The sequence below is a fragment of the Protopterus annectens genome, chromosome 3.part0 (genome assembly GCF_019279795.1).
Source record: "Protopterus annectens isolate FY-2018-M chromosome 3.part0, PAN1.0, whole genome shotgun sequence".
Classification (NCBI taxonomy): domain Eukaryota; kingdom Metazoa; phylum Chordata; order Ceratodontiformes; family Protopteridae; genus Protopterus; species Protopterus annectens.
In genome coordinates, this window is record NC_056731.1 from 1,163,118,978 (window position 1) to 1,163,140,048 (window position 21,071).

Here is a 21,071-nt window from a genome sequence, read left to right on the forward strand (position 1 = left end):
AATACTGTACTGAAAGGAACTATGGTTGAGGCCACATCTTAAACTGTAACTCACTTTATTCAGCTCTTCTGAAGTAATACAAATGTAAAACTTGTCCTGCTTTCCTGTCTTTTTAGTCAATTATTATTCATTCTTTCTATGCTCACAATAATGCCTTAATTTTTGAAATTTCTACTAATTTATCTTCCACTCTTCCTTCAAAGGTAAAATTATTAAATGCATTCAAGGCTATTTTTTCCAGCAATATGCAAAAATGTAGTAGATTATACTATACCTTTTCAAAACTCTTGGTTATTCCACTAGTAGTGAGGAATAATTCAACTTTACATATACTTTTTTGATAAATTGCCTTTCAGTGAAATTTCTTGTGCTGAGGTGTTTATATCTTCAGATGATACTTATGTACTTCTAGACACATACATTCTAAAACAAACATATTTCTTCACTACAAGTCTACAACACATATTTATTCTCTTTTGACTCTATGTAGCATTTAGATGCTTGTCAGAATGCTCAGTAAACAATACAGATACTGTGGATATGCTTTCATCCTTCATTAAGTCTTTACTTTGAGAGATTTATTTGAGAAGAGGGTTGAAGGATGAGAATTTGTTTAGGTTAGAATTAAACTGATTTGCAGAGAGGAAATGAGAGATCCTAAAGAACTTAATTTGCAGGAAGGATAGCTGGGAAAGCTTAGGGTAAGACATAGTCAAAGGTAGGTATAAACGAGATTGTAAGGAATAATTTGTATTCTAGTGTGGAGAATGGAATAAGGGGAAACTGGAAAACTGTCAAGTCTTGAGGCATAGAAAGAACATCAAATACATTAAAATGAGTTGATAGGTAGTGTAAGGGAAATTAGCATGGGTAATTGAAGTAGTACAGAGTTAAGGGAGGTGGAGACAGCTATAGCAGAAAATAGAGATGCTGAGGGACTAATCAAATTGTGCATGACTGAGGAAGGCAGGCAAAATGGTTGCATGGAAAAGAAAAGTGAGTTTGCAGGGGGTATGGTTAAGGATATTGTTACGAAATGGGGCAAGGTTATCAGATAAGAAACTCGAAGAGGCAATATTTTTTTTTGGGGGGGGTCACATAAAAGGTATTTCTTGGACAGCCTATAATAGTTTAGAAGGGAAAGGGTGTTTATGGCAGGGAACTCAATTATCAAAATCATAAGATGCTGTGGGGAATCAGTACTGAAAAAAAAATGATCGTGAAAATAACCACTCCAATGCTGGACAGGAGTAGACAGAAGATAAAGGCCACATGTAATTATTCATGAGGATACAAATGAGTTGTGTTGTAGTCTGTTGGGGTACCATTGATAGGGATAAAGCAGCTAAAAAAGATAGTGAAGTGGCTGATACTTGCATGAAACTAGGATGTTCATCTGTATTTTCTGTGTTGCATCTTGATCCAAGCAGTGAGCATAGTAGGAAACAGAAAATTAGTGGATACAATGACTGGATATAGAAGCGGACCAAGGATAAAGTGTGATGCCTAGCACAAGGAAGAGTTAGATGCAAAAGATAAGCTCTATCCTATTACAACGGGTAGCCTTGTTGATGCCTGGACTGGAGAAAATTCCTTATCTTGTCTTTAAATGAATCGGGGGAAGAGGAAGAAAGTCATAACATAAGGGGGAGTAAAATCTAAAGAATATAATAAAATGAGACTAAGATTATGTTTTATAAAGGAAAATAAGGGGATAAGGGAGTGCAATGGTAAATGAGAATTAAATGTTATGGTATATAATGTTAGGAACCTGGGAAGTAAGATGAGGAAATCAAAGTGCTTCTGAGTGAAGGAACCATTATTTTATTTATTTATTTTGTTTGCCAGGAAAGTCAGACTGGCATATTGCCCATTTTTACTGGCAATCTGGGAAGAAAAGCTGCATTTAATGGATTAGCATTTTTACAACATTTGTGAGTTCGAGAGAAGAGGAATAAATATGAGAAAAAATCAAATCATATAACCTATATAAACAGTATGTAAAAGCAAGAGAAAAATTCAGTTCTAATATACTAAATACCACAATATAAAAACACAGTTATTTTTATTATATACCTAAAGATACATATATGATGATAGTTTTTGTATGTACTGAATTATTAGCTCAAAGACAAGAGTCCACATTAAATTGATAAGAGGAAGTTTCCAGTTTATAAATTACATATAACAAGAATGGGGTGATATAATGCTTAGCCAAGAGCAAGAAAGAGAGCAGTATGTTAGCCAAGGGTTGTAGGTAGCTGTATAGATAATAATGATCGCAATATTCAGTTGCACTAAGTAGTGGATTGAGACATTAGAAAATGAAGGATAAAGGGATGATAGAAAGGAAAGTACTCTAAGATGTGGTACAGAATTATGAAGAGCATGGGGCTGATTATGACAGATTAGTTTATATTACTCAGGTATGGAGAAGGACCATTTAAAAAAAAACATTAGCTAAGGATATGAGAGAGTGGGATGTATTAACTGCCTACAAGGAATTTACAAACAATAACGCTGGTAAGTCTAGGCTGGTAGCAATCAACATAAAAGCCAGATGTGGCTGAGAATAAGACGTAAATATTGCATATGTTTGAGGTAAAGAAACAGAAGAGTTTCAAGGTGAGTATACAATAGCAATTAGTATGTAACGTGAGCGTAGGAATTGCTAGTAAATAGATACCATGTATAGACTACCAAATGCAAAAAAGACAAATTAAATAATAATCTGTTAGTGTAAGGGGAAACCAAGAAGAAATACGTCAAAGATTATGTGGAATATGAATTCACAAGAGACGGAGAAGAGAATCCCTAGTTCAATAGTGGGATGAGAGAAATGAGTGACAGCTGGTGCAGCAAAGTACCAGAAATAATAGAATTGTGGACATGGCACAGAGTAGGGCTGAGAATGTCTTGGTGGAGGGTGGAACATAAAGCAAAGCAAGCAAATAGTGATTCATCACAAATATGGATTAACAATGGAATACATGCGGAATGAAGTAATAGAACACAAGAGATGAATTACAGAAGGCTGAATGGCTCCAGTGTTTTAAGTGAAAAGGCAGACAGAAAAGATAATAGTGGGAAAAGAGTGGTCTAAAGACTTATAAGCAAGGACAGAGAACAGTATGATTAGTTTAACAAAATTGGAATGAGAACGAAATGTAAATTAAATAGGAATAAGAGACCACCTGGTTTAACAGTGCTGTCATGCAGGTAATTAAGGAATAAGGAAAAGAGATATACGTGTAGGAAGGAGGGGGACAGAGCCAGAGACTTAAATATATCTGGGCTATAAGAAAGTCAACTTAAGAGCTCAAATTGTCCAAAGCTATGATAGAGATGCAAATGTCAGTTAATGTACAAGGGAGGGAAAAGTTGTTTTTAAATGCATAGCTGAGAGAAAATGTGTTAAATTGGTTAGGGAAGGATACTATGAAAGATAATAAGCAAGTAGAGGTCCTAAATGATTTATTTATCTTAATGCTCCTGAGGAAGAACAAAGATAATTTTCCAGTTATTGAAGTAATGAGGTAGAAAGGAAAAAGGACTGGATAGATGGGCCTAATTATATTGTAAGACATGTCTGGGACTCGCCAAAATGTAGGATAGTAAAATACTAAGGTCAGATAGCATTCACTTATTTATGTTTTCTTGACAAGGTTAGCACAACTAGGCCTATACCCTATTTTCAGAGTGGTGTTACTCATAATGACAGGTGGAAATTTGACTATGAAACAAGGAAAATTCTTCTATATTATTACACATGTTTTGGATGTTAAAAGTAAGGAAATATTATAAATATAAATTACTTAGCATAATAATAGGCGATAAATATACAGTTCAAGGGAATAGTGTAACATTTTTTTGCTTGACTAGTGACCCTGGTACTGGAGGAGCTAGGCAGGGAGAGGGGAGGAATAAATGGACTGCTCACCTCTCCCAGGGGTTGGGAAGAGCTGATCTCAATTCCCATGCTTCTGTGGAGGAGTGGGTCTGCTTAAAAGAAATGGCCCTAAAAGAAATGGCCCTTGTGGAGGTTAGGGGATGTCTTTTAAAGCCAGCCCACTACACATTCCCTCCTCACCTCTCAACTGCACAGCTTTTCACAGAATGTCCAGATTTTTGTCTCATATTTTTAGCCTGTTTTTCATAAAATTCTGTTTTTCTGGCAAATTAGTAGAAAATTGTTAAAGACTGGAGTTAGAAAATAATGACAGACATTTGAGTTTCAGACTTCATACCCTGCAGAAAATTCATGCTAACACAAAATGTGTTATTGCAAGAGCAATATTTAAAAATTGTCCCTATTTTTGGACCTTTATCCCACTTTTATTTATTGCTTTGTCCAGATTTTTGATCTAAGAGGTTGAGAGGTATGTCCCCCATACTACACCAAGTGTGCCTGAGGATATTATGGCCCCATACAAAAACAAATCATGAAACACTCCTGAAGGCTGCCAGAATGATGCCTTTCCTGCTCAACCTGGACCAAATGACACTGAGGAAGCTGATGATAAAGAGGCGGGTGGGGCAAAGAGACCAAAGAATAAAGGTTATAGAAAAGACCATTTCTGTGTAGTTTCAGTCAGTTCTGGTTATTCATGACCTCTTTGATCCTACCAGTCCTATTTCAAAAGCTGCAACAGAGATAAGACTGTTACAGTGTAGGAAGTTAACAATCCTAGTAGTGAGACATCAAGTGTTACGCCATGCTGACTCTTTGATTTCATGAATCCATAGTCTGTGGGATCTTGACTAAAGTCATTCAAAGAGAGGGTCTGCAGTATCATTGTTGTGTTAGTGACAGTCAGTTACACTTCTGTTTTTCTCCACTGTTTCTGTTTTCCTTCACTACCATAATAAAAGATAGCAACAGAACTGACTAAACCTGGTTAAAACATATAAATAACAAGACATAAGTATGTTACCTATATTAGTAAACATTTTTGGCTTGGATTTCTCCTTCTTGTTTTTTTGTTTTTTTTTTAATCTATTTTAGTCCTAATGATCTGCATTTTGTGTTCCATATGATATCTCTGCTTTTGCTGAGGTAAAAACACACATTTAAGGCAAAAGTCAAATAAAAAGAGTTAAACAGACTTCCTTAAATGTATATACATACACACGTGTGTATATAAATATATATATATATATATATATATATATATATATATATATATATATATATATATATGTATATATATGGTTACCTATCAAAACATCAAATGATCGTAACATCTAAACTCAAAACATCAAGACCATAACATCTAAACCTCAAAACATCTAAAAGTCATAACATCGAATCTCAAAACATTAAAAACTACAAAGCAACTATAAATAACATCCCACACACTGTTTACTACGTTTTGCCCCCCACACCCCCACTGCTTTAATATTCACTCCGAGAACGCACTACAGTGAGGTTAGGAAATTAACTTTTTCCCCACTGTAGTGTGATCTCAGAGTTGGTATATAAAATTTACGGGGGATGTGCGCCCCCCCCCCCCCACATGGGAGGTGCAGTGGGGCTTGCCCTCCTGCAGAAACATAGTAAGAAATCCAAACAATGAATACAACAAAATGAAACATTTCCTCAAGTGCCCCCTTCAGTATCTTGCCCTAGTATGCACTAGCACTAAAACGAAACATTCACCCAAGTGACCACTTCAGTAACAAACCCTAATATACACAAGAACCAAAATGAAGCATTCACCCAAGTGACCCATTCAGTAACATGCCCTAATATGCACAAGCAGTAAAATGAAACATTTTCCCATGTAGTCCTTCAGTAAAGACATCCGGGTATGCAGAAGCACCGACTAATCTTCCCTTGCATTTCCATATTCTCCATGAAAACTGCTGTTTGCTAGTGTAAGTTCAGGGCTATTTGCATACTTTGCATGCAAATGACTTAATTATAGATTCAAATCTATGAATTAAATTCATACACATAAGTGTAAAGCCCCCTCAACAGAGCAGTAGCTGTTCCTCTATCACTTATGTGTTAAGCAAGTTATGTTTTTGTGATCCGGGGCATGTTTATAGCAACTCCTTTGCATCTTGATATGCATTCTCAGAGTCCAGGATTTGCATATCCAGTTGAGCCATGCTCCTCATGGATCACCGCTACGAAAGTGCAAAGCCCGGACTTTGAATACCACCCAGTGTGTTTTATGAAACTATATTACATCTGTAGTTTATGAAAATTAGAAGTTATGTACTCACCATAACGTTCCATCTGAGTAGGTGTATTCATTTGTCTGCAACCTGTGGGTTATGGATCCGATATCGGATCCGAACTGGCATGGTTTTCCAGCTATGGATCCAAGCTCTCAGCTCCTCCCCTCACCCATAATGCCCTGCTCTACCCTCATGACCTCAGATCGAGTTTGCCAAAGCAACAACACCCTGAAAAGGGTAACATAGAATATGCAGGAAACTGAAAGGCCAGGGGGATAGGAGGGCGGGATGGTTGCAGACAAATGAATACACCTACTCAGATGGAACGTTATGGTGAGTACATAACTTCTAAATCTGAAGTAGGATATTCATTTGTCTGCAACCTGTGGGACAGAGTCCCCAGCTACCTGAATCTTGGGCGGCCATCATGGAAGGATATTCCGAGCACCGCGAGCCAAAGGATGCTCTACCCCTAGATGCAAGATCCAACTTATAGTGGGAAATAAAAGTATGAGATGAAGCCCACGTGGCTGCTGCACAAATATCATCTAGAGGAATCCTAGCCTTGAAGGCTGCCGAGGTAGATACTGACCGGGTTGAATGGGCATGAACACCCTCCGGTGCGGCCTTCCTGAAGCTTGATAAGCCAATAAGATGCACTGTGAAATCCAGCGGGACAGAGAAACTTTAGAAATTGGCTTGCCCAAATTGAATTTTGCAAAGGAAATAAACAACTGGTCGGATTGCCTATGACCAGCCGTCCTGTTCAGATAAAATCTAAGTTGCCTGTGAACATCTAATGAATGTAGCTTATATTCACCTTTGTTTTCATATTTAGGGAAGAAAACAGGGAGGTTAATGGACTGATTGATGTTTGCTTCAGAAGCGACTTTAGGAAGAAAAGACGGGTTGGTCCTGAGGTATACACGGTCCGGATGAAATACCAAGTAAGGAGGTTTAGCTGACAATGCTTGAAGCTCAGAAACTCTCTTGGCCGATGTAATGGCTACCAAAAAGGCTGTCTTGTAGGACAAGAATTTGAGATCCACCGTAGCCGCTGGCTCGAAAGGAGGGGCGGTCAAGGCCTGTAGGACCAGAGAGAGGTCCCAAGGAGGAACTGCTTGCTTTATAGGGGGCCTGAGAAGAAAAGTACCTTTAAGAAAAATTTTACACAATTTGGCTGACATAAGAGGATTAGAGTCATGGCCAACGTGATAATGAGAAATTGCCGCCAGTTGTACTTTGACTGTGGAACTGCTGGCACCATCGTTAAAGAGAGTGGTTAGAAAGTCAAGCACTAAAGGAAGAGGAACCGTGAAGGGATTCAGGCCTTGCCGCTCCGCCCACAAAGAAAAACGTTTCCACTTGCTTCGGTAAATCTTTCTAGTGGATGGTTTATGAGCTGCCACCAAAATTGCCTTAACCGGTGATGAAATACCGGGAGTCCTAATCAAGAGTGGAACTGGAGCAGCCAAGCGGTCAGCTTCAGGTTGTCCAGATTCGGAGGAGGAATGCAGGATGGATGGGATATCAGATCCGGGATGGGATCTAGAATCCAAGGAGGATTCACCGAGTGAGACCTTAGGAAGGGGAACCAGATCTGTCGAGGCCAGAACGGAGCAATGAGAATCATTCTGCAACCCACCCGAGAGGCTTTCTGAAGAACTTGGAGCATCAGAGGCAAGGGTGGATAAGCATACAGAAGACCGGGTGGCCAAGCATGCACCAGAGCGTCTCTTGGGGTACCTCCGGGAGGAGGTATCAGAGCGAAAAAACTGTCGCACTTGGTGTTTGAGGGAGAGGCAAAAAGATCGCATGAAGGGGTTCCCCACCGTGCGAAAATGCGTTCCGCTACTTGACAATTGAGAGACCACTCGTAAGGGGTCAGAATGGTGCGACTGAGCTTGTCCGCTAGGATGTTGGACCGACCCGGAATGTGCATTGCTATTAGAAAGCGGTTGGTGGAGATTGCCCATTCCCAAACTCTCATGGCTTCTCGACAAAGAGGGTAAGACCTTGTTCCCCCTTGCTTGTTGATGTACCAGACAACAGACATGTTGTCCGATTGAATCGCAATTGTTCCCAAGGGAAGAAAGTCCTGAAGTGCTAGCAACGCTAAGAGCACTGCTCTCATCTCTAGAACATTGATATGCAGTAAGGTCTCTGAATCGTCCCACGTGCCTTGGAGGGTCCGCCCAAAGTGCCCCCACCCGAGGCGGGAGGCGTCCGTGGTCACCGTGGCGAGAGGGGAGAAGCACAAAATGGGCGGCCTTTGTGGAGATCCGTGGAGTGGAGCCACCACAAGAGGGACCGCTTGCAAGCCTTGCTGATCGCTATGGGATGATGCATGGGGAGAGCAAGGTATGACCACTGTACTAAGAGCGTCCACTGTAGAATGCGCATATTGAGCCTGGCAAGAGGAAGAAGTGCTATAGCCGATGCCATGGACCCTAGAGCCCTCAGGACCAACTCCGGAACAGAACTTGAATGGAGAATGGCCCGCACCTGGAGCTGCAGATTTTGAACTCTGTCCGCAGTGAGGAAGGCTCGTAAACTCCTTGTGTCTAGCCTGGCCCCTATAAAATCTAAGAGCTGTGTGGGCGCCAGGTTGGATTTCTTTGTATTTATTGTGATGCCCAGAAAGGGAGCAAGATGGAGAAAGGAGTCTCGCGCCAATAGAAGTAGATGCCTTGTTGGGGCGGTAAGGAGCCAGTCGTCCAGGCAGGGAAAGACCTGCACCCCCTGAAGCCTCAGGTGGGCCGCTACCACTGCTAATACGTTGGTGAACACCCTGGGGGCTGTGGTGAGACCAAAGGGAAGGACCCGGAACTGGTAGTGACTGGCTCCCAGCCGGAAGCGGAGAAACCTCCTGGAGCGCCTGTCCATCAGGATGTGGTAGTACGCGTCCTTGAGGTCTATCGAGCACATCCAGTGATATTCTCCCAGAAGGGGGAGAATAGATTGCAGAGTGACCATTCGGAATTTTTCTTTGGGGACTGCCAGATTCAAGAGAGAGAGGTCTAGGATTGGTCTTTGTTCCCCCGTCTTCTTTGGCACTAAAAAGAATCTGGAGTAGAACCCTGATCCGATCTGGTCTGGGGGGACGGGCTGGATGGCTCTTTTCTTTAGCAGATGGCCAATTTCTGCCAAAGCGGCCTCCCGTTGACCGGGTGGGACATCTGGGAGGGACTTCAACTTTGGAAGGTAAAGGAAAGGGATGCGATATCCTCTGGATATGATTTGGAGAACCCAGCGGTCCGATGTTATGGACTCCCATGCCGCTAGGTGCCCCGAAAAACGTCCCCCGACTGCCTCCAGAGTGGAGCAGTCGGGCAACCCCTCAGGGTTGCTGCGCGGGCCGTTCAGAGAAAGGTTCCCTGGACCCGAAGTTTCTAGGAGCCCCTCTGCCTCTAGGGCGGCGTCCTCCCTGTCCTCCTCTGCCACGGAAGGACTGGTTGTCCGGAGCAGGCTGGGACTGCTGCGACTTCCGGAACCACATCTTCTTCTGACCCTTTTGGTTCCTAGAGTAGGGCCTCTGGGGTGCAGAGAAGCGGATTCCGACGGCAGACAGCGTCTTCCCGTCCTTTTCGCTCTGGGTCAACGTCTCGCGAACGGTTTTGCCAAACAGAGCAGAACCATCAAAAGGGGCATTCGCAAACGACGCTTTGAAGGGCTCAGAAAAATCGCAGTGGCGGAGCCAGGCCTGACGTCTAGTGACCAGTCCTGTCCCCGCAGCTCTAGCGGCGCCTTCCATTGCATGGGAGAGTAGCCGCATAGAAGTATTAGTAACTGACCTAAGAGTGGCCATACGGGTGGAGTGCAGAACCCTGTCCTCCTCTGAAATGGACTCTGGGGGGGATGCAGCGTATTCTTTTATAAAATCTCGCTGCATCCTAATGACATGTGCCAAATAGTTCAGCGCCCTTACCGAGAAGGTCGCTGAACTAAACATCCGCTTCCCCAAGCGGTCCATCATCCGAGACTCCTTGCTCGGGGGGTGGACTGAGGGACTCTCCTGAGCCAGTTCCCTCTTGTTGGCCGCCGCCGTCAACATGGCATCTACCAGAGGCCCCTTACTCCAATGGGTCCGGTCGGATGGCGGACTAAGGATCCTATCTGGTCTCTTGGGAATTTGCTCCACGGTGTCCGGTTCCTTCCACGCCCTGGTGGTAATAAGGTCCACCAGGGGGTCGGCAGGGGGGGACACCCAAGAGGTAGACGGGCCCGCTTCAAATGCCTCCAAGAACACGGACTCGTCCGAGGAAGACTTGGGGGCAGACCATACCCACCTTATACAGAGCATTTCCATGATGTCTCCAAATGAGACATCCTCGGGGTGACCGTGGGGAGCCTTCCCCTTCCTCCAAGTCCGTGTCTTCTGTGAGAGACTCGGGGGAGTCAATGTGCCTCCTTTTGCACGTATGCTTGCGAGGGACATCCTCTGGGAGGCTGTCAGAGGAGTCCTCACAAGCAGCAATTTGTTCCATAGGAGCAACTTGGGGCACAGAAGCGGGCTGTCCCAGGGGCCGGATGGTGGAAGCCTGGCCCAGTGCAGAGGGAGCGCGGGACGGAGCCGGAACAAGTGCCGGGGGTCCGGAGACCCTCAACAGAGCCCTCTCCACTACATCAAAAGCCGAAGGGGAGCCGACCTCGACCAAAGGATCCGACAATCGGCTCCCCCTCGGATCCGAAGAGTGGACCGGAGCCAGCGCCGAAGCGCTCGGATCCGAAGGGACAGTGCACTCCGACACAGACGGCACCGAAGGAGCACTGATCCCCCCAGATCCGAGGCTCAGATCCAGGCTCCGAGAGGTCGGATCCGACGCACTCGAGGGCAGGGTCGGATCCGAAGTACCAAGTACTATCGGCGCCGACCCACCCCCCGCCCCCGAGCTGCTCGGCTCCAGCTGCTCCGCACCCGGATAGCGGGTCGGGGAAGGGGCAATAGGCTTAAAAGGGTGTTGAGCTCCCCCCCAGAGGGGGGGGAGGCAAGAGCACTCCCATCTGCATCTGGGCCTGGATGAATCTTCTCATCATCCGGTCCAGATCAGCATCAGAAAGGCTATATGTAGATCTCGACGAGGCTACCGAGGTAGGCCTGGAGTGCCTCCTCGATAGCTTCGACGGAGATCGGGTCTCCTCCTCCTCAGGACCCGGTGAAAAGCACACAGGGGACCGGAGCTGAGAAGGAGGAGACCGAGCCGACAACGGAGCCGGGGGAGAAGCCCGCTTGGCTGGCGGGGCCGAAACAGAGGTCTCGGCCCGCCGCTTGTGGTGCTTCTCCCTCCCGTCCTTTCCTAGCATCCCTCTCCTCTCCAGAAACGGGAGGTTGAGTCCCAGGAGCAGGAGGGGGTGCCACGGAGGGAATAACCGGAACCACGGTTGCTCCCGAAGGAGCGGAGGCCGGAGCCGAGTCTGGCGGTAAAAGACCCGCCAAGACAAGCTTGGACCTCCGCTCCTCAGTGCCCTGGGGTTGAACCCTGCACAAATGGAGCATCCAGATGTGAGGTGTTCAACCCCAGGCACTTAACACACCAGTGTGGCCATCAGCCGGGAGAGCTTATGGCCACACTCGGAGCATTTAGAAAAACAGATTTGGGCTGATCAGCCATCCAAATCTATAAAGCTACTAAAATAAAGTAACTAAACTAATACAGACACACAGGCCCAACACACACACTCTCGCCAACAGCGAGGGAGGGAAAAAATACTTAATTTAACTCTAAATAAAACTATCAAAGAGGGAAACCTAAACTTTCACACAAAAATGCACAAAAAACTTTAAATTTTCTGAATTAACAGATAAGAAACTAGCACTTAGCTGAGAGCTATGAATACCAATCCAGTCACCAGCTGCAAAGCGAGATCTGAGGTCATGAGGGTAGAGCAGGGCATTATGGGTGAGGGGAGGAGCTGAGAGCTTGGATCCATAGCTGGAAAACCATGCCGGTTCGGATCCGATATCGGATCCATAACCCACAGGTTGCAGACAAATGAATATCCTACTTCAGATCTTCCTGTTTTCTTGGAATCATAGAACGGTACAGAAAAACATAGCAATATAAAGAAGAAGAAAAAATATCTGTAATTCATGCAGTCTTGCAGTCTGCAAGAAGACAAGTGTATTGTACAGAAAAGCACACACACACACACACACACACACACACACACACACACACACACACACACACACATATAGATAGATAGATAGATAGATAGATAGATAGATAGATAGATAGATAGATAGATAGAGATATTCTTTTTTAACTCAAACAGAACTGGTTTGAAAAATGGATCAAAATAACAATAAATTTGGAATTGGTCAAGTTTTCTGTAAATAATGCTGTATCAACAGCCATGCAATTAAATGAACATTAAACATCTTAAACCTTGTGAGACTGCAAATAAAAGCAGCAACACTCTCAAGTTCGGAAATTACTCAAAGAACTTTTCTTGTAGGAGGTACAAGCCCCCAGTATCCTTTAATACTGGGCAAACCTATACACCTTCAAATGTACATATACATCATTTCTGAAATCACATAAAATTAGAGGAATGGGAGAAAGTAAGAAAAACATAATCTCATCTTCTCGCTATTCTCCAAATCTAATAAAATAGTCAATGTATGACTTTAGTGGTACTAATATTCCAGAGTCAGTCAACACAGCATGGCAACCCTCCAGTTATGAAGGTCTGAGCACTGCTTAACTAGAGGTCAATAAACAGTAAGCTCCCAACCCTCTCCTAGACTTACACTTTAATGTTGTAAATCTATAAACTGCATGTTAGCAAAACCTTACTCATTTTGATTTAAATAGTATACTTTCTAGAATTTCAAGAATTTGAATATAAGAAAGGATGTTAAGTTCAATCTGTTTTGCCATTATGCTTTACACAGTACGATTTCTAGTATTTGTATTTAAACACGAAAAGCAAGGATATTACATTTGAAATATTTGACACAAATTGTGTGCAGCATTAAAAAGTCTCTTTACAAGAGTGATGGTGAGATATATATTTTATATCTATCATTTAATATATCGCACATAAAACACTTGTTGTTTGGTCTTGAAATAAATAAGTTTGCTGGGCTTTGAAACTATCCTTTTTACAAATAAACACAAGTTTCTCTGTTAAACAGCTTTGTGAATTACTCACAGTTTAGATGGCCAAGAAATGCAAATTCTGTTGCACAGAGCTGACTGTTCCTTAATGATTCAATCTTTAGCATAATAAATGTGTTTTGTTATTGTAAAAATAGTCTAAAAACTGCTCTCAGGGGATAGGTCTGAGTTTGGTACAAATTTTGAATCACTAGCTGAGATTTATATAAAAAGCAAACAACGACACTCTTGGGTTTAATTTATATCAAATTTTAGAAACAGGAATTTTGGAGTCTTGTGGTCTGTTAATTTTGACTTACATAAACTATCTATATTATGTAACATAAACATGATTTAGTAATACATGCATTAAGAAATCATTTACTCATTACTAGGCGCACCTTTTGTCTCACTGTGTCTTTTTAGGAAAAGACTATAAGCAGGTTATAAGCTGACATGTAGCAGGAGTTTCTTAACAATTAACTTATTTATGAGTGCTGACGTTCCCATATACCGTGATACAGGTTTCTTTGGGCAAAACTGCACTTTATTGAATATGGAACATTTGCAATACACTTTATCTGTACTTAAAAGGTACAAATAACCTGGGGTCTACTGTCAGCCATCGAATGGGCTAACCATCAAACAGCTGAACATCAAACAAAAAGCATAGAAAGTTAATTTGACAAACTTTCATTTTATTGACAGGGTATGTAACTACTTGTCCATTCCAACAGTTCCCCATCTCACATACAGAAGTATTTCAAACCCCTTTTCTCCACTGTAGTGTGGTCTCGGAGTTTGTATATATTGTAAGGGGGTGGTGTGAGGGGTAAAGCCCCTCACATTGGGGAATGTGGGGGTGAAGCCCCCCTACCTGGGTGGGTTTGAAACACTTCCTTGTGTGAGATGGGGAAGGGTGGACAAATAATTACTTACCCTGCTGATGAAATGAAAGTTTGGTGAGTAAACTTTCGATACTTATTGTTTGACGTTCAGCTGTGTGTGTGATGGTTAGCCCATTTGATGGTTGAATATAGACCCAATAACCTGCAGTGATAATCTACAACAGAATACCATTGTTCTGTTACTGTATGAGTTAAATGCTGTTCACCTTAGCCATTCTCAACCAAGTTACCAACATTTACAATATACACTCTTCAGTTACTGAATTTGTTATTAACAGATGTAAATAATCTATACTGATAACCTAAAACAGAATATAATTTTCCTGGTACTATAGCAGCTAAAGGCAGTACACTGCAGCCATGCCCACCTCAGGTACCACTAACTCAGTGGTCATTTTACACAAGCAAATTAAGTTATAGCACAGTCCAACATTGTAAAACACTGGTAAGATCTATGCCTCACAGCTCCAGGGTTCAAGCCTAACCTCTGGACTCTGACTGTGTAAAGCATGCATATTCTCCCAGTGGCTATAAGGGTTTTCATAGTTACACCAGTCACTTCCTAGCTCAAAAAATGTTTTTTCACTAGCACTCTAAACTGTCCACATATATTGCACCCCATGTCCTGTGCTCTTAGTCATGGTTAAGAAAGGTCCATGATGACCATTTCTTTCACTTGATAAACAACTTAATGAATTAAATTTAAATAATAATTATAGATTGTTCTAAATGTATATCCACACAGCAAACAGGTAAACTTGTCTTAAATTATTCTAACTCCAGGGAAACACTCCTGCAACAAGTATAGGCCTTTAAATATGATGCCTTCTTACTTGGATTTAAAATATTTAATGATGTACGTCTAAGTCTCTGAATTTGAACATACCAGTTTTTGATCTATGGTTCTGAAAACAGCACATATTTTAGCCATCACCCTTAAAATGCAAAGGTAGACAAAGCCAGACAGACTATACCTACAATTTATTTTTGTTTTACTTATGTCAGCTCCAAAAGTAATAAAAAGCATGTCACAATATTCTACCACTACTTTCAGAGGTAATACATTTTCCACCATACTGCTTAATAAACATTTTTTGTAAGATTTTGTGACATTTACTTGTCAAGCTAATTAACTTTCAGCTTCTGTTCTTTTTAAACATAAAGTGCAATATTTTGTTAAGACAATACTTTGGTCTACCTCATATCAGTCATATTTTTAAAATGATTAAAGAAATTTTCCATTTTTCTCTGGAGTATCCCATGCATCCAGCACTGGAAAAGATCTGCTTAGAGTACAATGGAGTATGGAAAAAATGTTTACTTACAACTATAGTAAGAGAGATTTAGGTACCTCACCCCTAAATCACACATCCGCAGCATGCACACTGCAAACACTCATTACGCCCGTGATCAATACTTGTTGTATCAATGAATCTTTATGACAATGTTAATTACATGCCATTCTGCTATTTCATGGTAAGCAATAAAGATAAAATGAAACACATGGGTTTAAATTAGTGCCTGCAGTTATTACCCATAATTTACTTATCATAAATACATCACTGATGAACAGCACCAGATGTAGTTTGATCTACATTGGACAACATGATCTGATCCTATGTAAGGGAAGATGATATATAGGTTTGTCTCCTGGTATATTGTCTCAGAGTTTTAAAGATTTTACATATTCAGTTTACAATCTGTAGTTTATTTACTATAGTTGGAAATATGTCTCAGGTGAGCTCCTCTGATTTTACAAATGCATAACACTGTGTATGTAGTTCCACCATTAAAGGTTAATCCACCCTTTTCATGAATAGCTGTATTTGTTTTGCTAACACATTTACACTGCATGTATTCCACTTTAAACATGACTTATACGTCATTAAGACATTAGTTACTAACAAGTACATTTGATATTATACAAATTTAAAAGGCAGCATAATAAAGCCTAAAAAAATATTTGAACCAGAGAACCATAGTCTCAAGCATTTTGTTTGAGTTTGGGTGTCTAGCACCCTCAGAAAGGGATCTACATTAACCATTGATTGTCCATAACATTGGCATTTGTAGCACTGATCTTAAAACATTGAATTAGCACAGTATCAAAGTGCCAGAATAGCAGACCTCACAATATTGCACATTGTTATCGTATGTTTATGCAAGACTGTGGTAAATATGAGACTGGGGCTTTGCCCATTCTCATCTGTAGTGCAAACTCAGAGTAGGTATATATAAGTAGCAGGGTTGGGCACAACCTCCCACATAGAGGTTGTAAGGGGGCTTGCCCTCCCTTGCAAAAAGTTGTATTTTTGATGTTATTAGGTTTGATGTTCTGGCACTTAGATATTGTGTCATTTCAATATTTTAGGATCGATGTTATGAATATTTATCCTATGGACATTCAATGTTTTAACACAGATCTCTCAGAAAGAATGCAAAATACAGATTGGTTGATCTCAAGTAAATTTTAAAATCTTTACACCATATTACTAGAATAACTTTCTGTATTCTAGAAGGTAGCACAATGGATACTTTTTTTTAATCACAAATTCATTGGAATAAAGTAATGCACTTGGGGCACTTCATAGAAATAAACTATTCCTAAGCAACAAAATCTAATGACCCCAACTGCCAAAGGTGTCCCAAAGTGGTACAACACAGTAGGAAAGTCTTCAAGGTGCACCACGACGAGCTTGCACTGTATCAGCAGTGATAAAAACACTCTTTATTCGAAGAAAAACAATAAAACTGTTAAAAACACATGAAATTCCCAGCTGAGATAAGTGCTTTCAGCTTCTTAAACCTTCTTCAGATCATAAATTACAAGTGCTGGGTAAAAACATATATATTGTATTGCAGCCAATCCAGTGGCTTAATATATATATATATATATATATATTTTTATGATATCAGCAGTGCACCTCTTAACTCTTAGTCCTTGGTCAGAAAATAACTCTGCACAGGATCTAGCGTCCAATCAAAATCCTTTGCTGCTGCTACAGTGTCCTCAATCAGGTACGTACACTCTCTGTTCTTTACATCTCTGCAATCAGAGAAGATTAACAGCCTGTAGTGTATAAGTACAAATCAAATTCTTTAAGTATTGTTTCCTTCCAATCACTGGTGCAACCTATTAGAGTCCTATTACCAATCTTCAGCCAATCTTGTAAACACTGTGCTATTTCTTCATTGTTCACAAGAATTTTTCCATTACTAACCTGAAGTAAAAAGCGGACAATGTTAACCTAATGAAGTGGTTTTACCATTTTTTTAACTTAATTTTAATATTTTTATTTTTATTATTCCTGTTCATCTATGCTTCCTCTATACATTGCTGTCTATTAGCAAAAGCTGCCTGGTGAACAAGAGAGAAAAAAAAAGAACCACATTAAGCAAAGTTTCTCATTGCTTCATACGAGGAACAAAAGCCTTAAAAAAAGGTTCTCACCCTGGTTCTCTGCATATAATCTTTTGGTTCAACAAAAAATATAAAACATTCAAGATATTGGCAGAAAAGGACACACTTAGGGTAACTCCTGTTGTACCCCCAAGTTTACCGTGTACTCCAATAAGGAGGTATGGCCATTGTAAGGACTCTCCTTATGGTAATTATAAGTTTAGCTTGCCTTTACAGGATACAACTATCATCTTTGATTACTTATTTTTATTGTTTATTGTTACCAAGCGCCATCCTCTAATCACATCCGGACAATGTAACAAATAGTAACACAGCCTATCGGACACTAAAAGTCTCAGATATGTCCTGTTAATGAAAGGCTACTAATTAGTTCCACCCCTCAGAGTATGAGGGCAGAATCTGTTAGTCAACAGGAAGAAGGGGAGCAAGGGGAAAGGGAAGAGGAGGGGGGGAGTATTGACTGACTTGGACAGTCCAAACAATTACAATCTCAAAACTATGCAGGGATAAAAATAAACCAATATAAGCAAACCAACTAATATTGGATTAGTGCTGACACTGCTTCCCATCTCTATGCCCTCCTGAATATAAAACTCTATTCAATCAGAGGGGAGCATAGGTCCCCTCAACTCACATGTCACACCTAAGTTCTCACATACTTATTACAACTTAGCTTAAAAGAATGATATCAGTTCAATTAACAGTTAGGTATCTATTCTTTAAAATTGATTTCACTGGGATCATAATATTAAGACCTGGTGGTCGGTGAGCTTGCAGATTTGTAATCCAACCTATGTCACAAATTTCTGTAAGGTTCTGAATATCTCCACCTCTAAAATTGGTTGATATAGTTTCTAAAGCTTTAAATGTAAATGCATTGTTGGGATTATGCACAACGTGGTTTGCTAACACATTCATTGTGTTTTTATGTCTTATGTCTCTTAGATGTCGTAGTATCTTTTCTTTAAACTTCTGATCCGTTTTGCCTATATAAAAACCTGAGCATTTCCCACAAGTTGCTAAGTAAACCAGATGTTTGGTATTACAGGTGGCTACTGCTTTTACAGTAAATTAATTTGCTGTTATCAGATGTATAAAATTTTTTTTAGTGTCAATAAATGGACAAGCTTTACACCTTCTGCATCTGTGGGTAAACTTGGGGGTTTAAAAGCAGTAGACCCCTTCATAACATCCCAGCCCAGTTCGTCGACTCTAAAAATGGTGAGAAGAAAATGTAACTGCAGAAGCACAAACTCCTGGAACAATGTCTTTCTTCTCCAGGAAAGTAACCAACATGTACTCACCAGTTTGAAACTACAGAAAACATGCACTTATATTTTACTACCACTGGTGAAAATGCAGTTTACTTGCAACTGGTTTTAATTTTCCCATAGAGGCTTCAATCAGACATATATGAAAATATATTACTATATTAACCTGATTAACAATATAACATGATTTTTTTAAAATGCTGGTGAATTGGTTTAGCATGTTGGTAGATTTTTATACCTAGTTAATAACAAAACAATTTGTGTTTAGTTAAAACAAAAAAACACAAATCTAGTGTCCACAAAGCATTTAATAACCCTCTGACATCTCGGCTTGACTGTCTTCACAGGAGAATATATGGTATCCATTACACTCCATTTTTATAGTATACAAATTAATCTAATTAAACAATAAATCTATTAATCAATCACTTATTCATTTAGTACAAAGCTTAAAGTAAAACTCTCCAATTAAAATCAACATTCATTCCTTGCGGTGCCAAAGTGTCAAATTTTAAAATATAAATAGCTTCTTTATAAAGAAGAGTATTTTTAATATTCTTATACAAATAATTATCAGATAATTTTCTAAAATAGTCCCTAATAAACCCCCCAACTGACTCTGATGTGCTGAATAAAAATGTTCTGCTACTAAACTGGACATTTTAACATTTTCAATATCTTTAATATGTTCTAGTAATCTTACCTTAAAAGGTCTTTTGGTTTCACCAATATAAAACTTGTTTCAGGGACATTTTAGCACATGTAGTGCCTTCTGTATCACATCTAAAACATCCTTTAACATTAAACTTTCTACCATTTATTCAATCAAAGCCTGCAATAATATGTCTGCAAGCTTTGCATTTACCACAGACCTCAGTTTCTTGTTTCTTGGGCATAACATAAAATTTAGACTCTGTTTTAACTATCCTCCCTTTGACTAGAAAACTTTTTTATGTTTCTACCTACTTTGTATGAAATTTTTAAATTATTTGGTAGCCAATTCTTTGCTTCCTTAGATCTTTTTAAATAGTTCCAAAAATATTTAACCATTTCTACCACATTGTCACTAAAAATATTATATATCGTTACAAAAGAAATTTCTGAATTATTTCTTTCCATATTATTTCTAAAATGTTCTACCTTACTAGATTCTTTATAAACCTGTGTATCAGCTACATTCATTCTCTGATAGGATTTATTTATTACTTCTTGGCTATACCCTCTGGAATAAAACATCATATACATTTTTTGTATTTCTTCCTGTAATTCTTGTTGGTCATTACATAACCTCTTTAACCTAATAAATTCCCCTAATGGGAGAGCTTCTATAGTATGAGGTGGATGGCAACTAGTAGCTTTAAGGTATTTAACTTGGCCCTCAAATTTTGTGTCCGGTCCAGAATTTCCCAGTAAACAAATGTAAATAAATAAATATATATATGCATGTGTGTATATTTTCATATATATATATATATATATATATATATATATATATATTTATGGTTCCCCTTCATAACATCGCAGCCCAGTTAATCGACTCTGAAAATGGCGAGAAGGAAATGTCGTAACTGCAGAAGCACAAACTCCTGAAACATTGTCTTTCTTCTCCAGGAAAGTAACCAACATGCACTCACCAGTTTGAAACTATAGAAAACATGCACCTATATTTTTCTACCACTGGTGAAAATACAGTTTACTTGCAACTGGTTTTAATTTTCCCATGGAGGCTTCAATCAGACAGATATGAAAATACATTACTATATTAACCTGATTAACAATATAACATGATTTTTTTAAATGCTGGCGAATTGGTTTAGCATGTTGGTAGATTTTTCATACCTAGTTAATAACAAGACAATTTGTGTTTAGTTGTCAGTTGTAACACGATTGCCAACCATCCAGCTCCTTCTACACTCCTAGCTTCGGTGCAATTTCTACTACACTAACTACTCAGCTTATGTGTAAATTATTTACATACCTACCAAACATCAGAACCAGATACTAGTAGACGCCTAATTAAAACAAATTGCAACTACCTTTTCATAATCTTGACAAGAATAGTGGCAAAACACATACGTATACAGTGTCTCTATCTCATTAAAGCAAAATCAGTTTAATTTGCATGCAAAATGTGTTTAAGGCTAATATAATTATAATGGAAATGGTATAATTAATTTAGCAT